Raw genomic sequence first — 5,760 nt, 5'->3', positions numbered from 1 at the left:
AGAAAACATTTATCTTAGACCTGTGCATTATTCTAAATCAGTATGTCATTGGCGCTGGCCAGTGAATCCCACTACTAAGACATGACTTAAAAACAAATACTAAACAGACTGTGGCATTAAAACTGGAAATATTTTCCGATGAACGGAAAGGCCGACGGTCGGACCGCTAACTGCGTCATATAAAACTGCGAATACCGGATTCAGTGGAAGCAGGGGAAGAGGCAGATTCGCCGCAATGAGGGGCCCAGGAATATTTCCGGCCACCTGGCGTTTTATCTTGTACTAACAACACACAGCAAACAGGTATATTGCAACGATAGTCAAATAAATCTAAAAAAAAAAACACAGCGAGCCACATCTGCGCACTGGCAGATAAAAATAAGTTCCCAACCGCGTTTTTCAGCCCCCTCGTATCCTTGCCTAGGCCCGATGTGACCCTCTGTACAACAAGTACAGCAACGACCCTGGCGCAACCATGTTGATTTTCGGCTCCAAAAGCTGAGGCTCAATGCAACTGAGGCCGGCAAAACTCGCATATTATTTGTGCACTAGCTTATAGTCAGCGATGCCTTGGACGCGCTTTCGCATCGCTCTTTTGCAGATGCACGTGGTGGCAAGCAAGTCAGAAAATCTCTCCAAGGCTCGAGAAAAGATCAAAGTAGCAGCAGCTTGTGGTGCCAATATCGTCTGCTTGCCTGAGTGCTTCACTTTCCTTTATGCTGTCGATAACTTCCCCAGGTACGCCGAGTCAATCCCGTGTGAAACGAGTGACATGCTATCCCAGGCTGCCAAGGAGAACGGCATCTATCTTATTGGTGGCTCCATATGCGAAGTCGACTCCGGCAAACTCTACAACACTTGTCTTGTCTACGGGCCCGACGGCAAACTTCTCGCGAAGCATCGAAAAGTACACCTCTTCGACATAGACGTTCCTGGAAAGGTAACGTTCAAAGAGTCTCATTTTCTTACTGCAGGGAACAGCCTGACCACATTTGACACACCTTACTGCAAGGTGGGAATCGGGATTTGCTACGACCTGCGCTTCGCGGAATTGGCACAGCTGTACGCGAAACTTGGCTGCAAGCTCCTGGTCTACCCCGGCGCTTTCAGCCGCCACAATGGGAGCCACTGGGAGCTACTCCAACGTGTCAGGGCCGTCGACAACGGAGTGTACGTGGCCAGCGCTTCAGCAGCAACGGACACAACAGCACCCTACGTCGCCTGGGGACACAGTATGCTGGTCGACCCCATAGGCAATGTTGTCGCTTCAGCTGGCGCACAAGAGGAGATCATCGTAGCTGATGTAGACCTCGAGAAACTGGAGTCTGTGAGGCGCCAGCTTCCCATTCTAGGCCGGATGAGGACTGACCTCTGTGACGTCGTCAGCGTTCGACACACCAGTCGCGGTAGTACTGCATCCTGACACCGTCACAAAGCAGCGTGCACTGCATTCTGAGGAACCGCTCTGTGAAAGCGCGCTGTTAATAGGCGTTCGAATTATGCCCGTTCTTGAGTGTCCCGAAAAATACATGCATGTGTTTCTTTCTAAAGCTGTTTTTGTGCCCTTGTACAATTGCATATAACCACAAGAAGAATTCCATTCGCATGTAATCGTCATAAGGAGTTATACGTCGTGATGATCGATATATATATATATATGTGTGTGTGTGTGTGTGTGTGTGTGTGTGTGTGTGTGTGTGTGTGTGTGTGTGTGTGTGTGTGTGTGTGTGTGTGTGTGTGTGTGTGTGTGTGTGTGTGTGTGTGTGTGTGTGTGTGTGTGTGTGTGTGTGTGTGTGTGTGTGTGTGTGTGTGTGTGTGTGTGTGTGTGTGTGTGTGTGTGTGTGTGTGTGTGTGTGTGTGTGTGTGTGTGTGTGTGTGTGTGTGTGTGTGTGTGTGTGTGTGTGTGTGTGTGTGTGTGTGTGTGTGTGTGTGTGTGTGTGTGTGTGTGTGTGTGTGTGTGTGTGTGTGTGTGTGTGTGTGTGTGTGTGTGTGTGTGTGTGTGTGTGTGTGTGTGTGTGTGTGTGTGTGTGTGTGTGTGTGTGTGTGTGTGTGTGTGTGTGTGTGTGTGTGTGTGTGTGTGTGTGTGTGTGTGTGTGAAGGAAGGAAAGAAGCCAACAGTCGGCGAGGCCAAGGCAAGCATTAGGGATTGTACTTTGTATTTTTTTATCTTTACTTTGATAATCACATAAATTAGTAATGCAATCTGTTTAGGGGAAAGGTAAATAAACACTAAGTAGAAAAAAAACGTGCCGATGGTGGGAATCGAACTCACGACCTCCGAATATCGCGTCCGGAATATCGAATATCGCCTCCGAATATCGCGTCCGAATATCGCGCTCTTCCAACTGAGCTACGCTGTCCCCCCTGCTACTTTCTTGGATATTAATGTTGTCTGTATACGAACCTTGAGTGTTCACCAGCGCCACCCTCAACCATAGCGGCGGACGTGAAACGTCCTGTGTTACCGCTAGCGTCACGTAGAACGTGATCAAGAGCGAGGGCGAAAACTGTGCTAGAACCCTCTTACGCCGCTTCAAGACTGCTAGAACCGAGACCCCGTAAGCTACAAGCAAATAAATGAAGGGGAAATGAGGGTGCTTGTTATAATACATGAAGGAAAGAAGCCAACAGTCGGCGAGGCCAAGAAAGCATTGGGGTTTGTACTTTGTATCTTTTTTTTTAATTTTTACTGTGATAATCACATAAATTAGTAATGCAATCTGTTTAGGGGAAAGGTAAATAAACACTAAGTAGAAGAAAAAACAACGTGCCGATGGTGGGAACTGAACCCACGACCTCCGAATATCGCGTCCGGTGCTCTTCCAACTAAGCTACATCGGCCGATGTCTCCCCTGCTACTTTCTTGGATATTAATGTTGTCTGTATACGAGCCTTGAGAGTGTTCACCAGCGCCACCCACATATATATGTATGTAATATATATATATATATATATATACTACCTACTACCGCTCTACTAGTAGCGTTATTACTATTAAGGTATAGGTGGATAACTGCTTTACGTCTTTGCATGTTTTCGCATTTAATTCAAAAGAGTGCTCCAGGATAGTAACAAGCTTTCAACGTCAGCCTATAAAAATATATTTTTCTGTACGTTGTACAGAAAAATAGAGCACGTGCTCTAGTGCACGTGCACGTGCACTAGAGCACGTGCATTGCATTTTTCATATGACTACGTAGCTTGTGACATTTTTCTGGGTCATATCTTAAAAGACGCAATACGCGTTAATCATTACATTGTGCGGATGTGAGCGGTCATTGTGCATGTAATTTCTGTGTATCTGCATATCATGCCGAAAATACACTGCATGAGCGCCACACGCGCCATTACGAATGCTTTGAATGCGTGTTTGTAAGCGAGCGTTCTTCAAATTCTGCCGTTGACGCGCTCTACCACCTATGCATGTAGGTGTGTGCTATGCATTGTTACTATTGTGATCGGACGAGCTCCAGGGAGCGCCGTGTCGAATCTTAAGGACGGTGACAACAATCGAGACTGCAAGCAGGTGCCACCCCCCCCCCCCCAAAGCCAGAGCGGGGGTAATCGTCTGGCTATGAGCGCCCAACATCGGCGCCATGCAGTGAAGCAACAGTTCGTCTCGCGGCGGCAATTATCAGGGGTCCCGCCAACAAGTCGACGAACGGACAAAGGAGTGGAAACGACCGAATTCCGGTCCCTTCAAGTATCGAGCATCACTACGGAGAGCGAGCGTGCATTCTTCCCATTCTTCCCGTGGTGAGCCATGGAGATAGCTTTCGGCTAAGTGGCCTCACTTACTGCAGCCCGGCGACGTCGGGACCAATGAGTCAGCCCAGGTGCAAACACGCATAGAAACAAGCGGCTGACGCCATCTACGCCGTCTAGACGACCACCTCCTCAGCATCAAGCTAGGAAACAGAGGGGCGTGTCAACGAGTGCGAGCAGTGTTGGTGCGTGTGTGTGAGAGCGCGGGAAAGTGAGGGGACAGAGACACTCCCTCATAAACTGGCCTGCCTTTCATCTAGGAAACATAAGAATTCAACCCTATAAAAACTGGTGACAAGTGTGTGTCGTGGGTCGTAAAAAGGAGACTGTTCCTCTAGTCAGTCTCCCACTAAGAACGCTATCATGTAACTACTGTATATAAAAGTTTCCCATCACACTTCAAAGTCTGTTTCCAGCCGCCTCGTCCTTGTTCCTGCTCCTACCACCAACAACCAACCGGGAATGCAACACGCAACCTAGATCACGACACCACTCACATTTGTTCCTGTTCCGGAGTAATACAGCGATTTAAAGCGCGCTGTTTCCTCGGTGACGTAATATAAGAGTAAGCCTACCATGGAGGTTAAGAACTGTAAATGGCCGTTTATGCGCAGCAGTGGCGTGTTTTTCTTTTTTTGTTTTGCGAGGGTGGGGGGGGGGGGAGGGGGGGGGTACTGTCCTTCACATGTGAGAAATCCACATGTTCTTTTCTTACTTTTTGATTCTGCGCACGATGTAGATTTTTGAAACTGACTCTTTGGTGTCAGATTTAACCGGATCGACGAGCCTTGCGCTGAAGTTTGCTTAGGCGAAACGTGTTTTTTCGGCCAACAGTGGTTCGTCTTTGGCTTTCGCTTTTCCTTTAAAGGAATCTAAGTACGACAACCAGTACACCGAATTGCTATTTCCTTATTTCAGAGAGAAGTCGGCGTGCAAAACGGTTGAGCGCAATAGATTTGAGCTGTTAGTATCTACCATGGACGCAACACGATTTCATTACGTGTTATGACCTGGCCCAAGCGGCTAAGCAACGGTTTAACACGCACCGACAGCTTCTAAATTAAATATACTCGTCTTGTCGCTGCAAAACTCGGGAGAGTTGGCCGCCGTGTAAATATCTGTTCAAGGCTTGATACAAATAACGAAACAGGGTTGTGCCCTCCAGCGGTGGCTCTGTGGTTAGGGCTCTTGACTGCTGAGCCCAAAGACGTAGTTTCGATCACAGAAGCGACGGCCGCGCTTCGATGAAGACGAAGCTGAAGTGCCTGTGTAGTGTGCAATGCCAGCGCACGTTAAAGAACCCCAGGCAGTCGATAAATGTACGGAGCACTCCACTACTGCCTATCTCATAGCCGATGCCACTTTTGGGTGCTTAAAGGGGTCATGCAGTGCCTAAAATGGGGTAAAGCAAATCGGTCGAGAGATAGGTACTCCCTCACAGGTCAATTCACCGCAAGAATTTTTTAGCTAGCTTCATTAACAGCAGAGATATCGGCTATTAAAAATGGCGCTCCTCCTCGCTCCCCTCAACTCAACACTCGGAGACGACCAGAAAAAAAGAAGAAAACAGCTCGGGAACTCCGCCCCGCTAGCCCCGCCCACGAAGCGTCATCGGGTGACGCTCGGTTCTCAGACTTCGGTCGTCGCGCATGTTTTCCCCGAGCTTCGCCCATGCATTCACGGTATCTGCCTTTCCCGTCCCGTCTGCGTTTGCATGGCTTTCAACCTTGTCTGCTGTCTTCCTCGGCAGCCGGTTTCTTCAGTTTCTTGACCTCTCTGAATGGTGTGCGACAGCAGCCCGAACGACTCGGGTCGTTCGCGAGCGCATACCTGCAGGTAGGAAGCTGTCCACACATACAGGCGGCCGCCGCGGAGGGAGCACTTTTCTTCATATCCCTGTCCCATTCAGCGCAAATTAGCGTGCACACCTGCCGAGCATGGCTTTCTACAAGACCGCTTTCTTTTCTCGCGCTGCCTGGGTCAGTCTCTTCGGTA

General features: G+C 48.9%; 1 pseudogene; it reads left to right on the top strand.

The window, feature by feature from the left end:
- Positions 1–565: 565 nt before the first annotated feature.
- Positions 566–1,438, top strand: LOC146200504 (omega-amidase NIT2 pseudogene; annotated as a pseudogene).
- Positions 1,439–5,760: the final 4,322 nt, after the last annotated feature.

The sequence above is a fragment of the Amblyomma maculatum genome, chromosome 2 (assembly GCF_055883805.1).
Source record: "Amblyomma maculatum isolate TAMU_Amacu chromosome 2, ASM5588380v1, whole genome shotgun sequence".
Taxonomy (NCBI): domain Eukaryota; kingdom Metazoa; phylum Arthropoda; class Arachnida; order Ixodida; family Ixodidae; genus Amblyomma; species Amblyomma maculatum.
The sequence above is the reverse complement of the archived record's forward strand: the minus strand, read 5'-3'. Positions and strand labels throughout refer to the sequence as shown.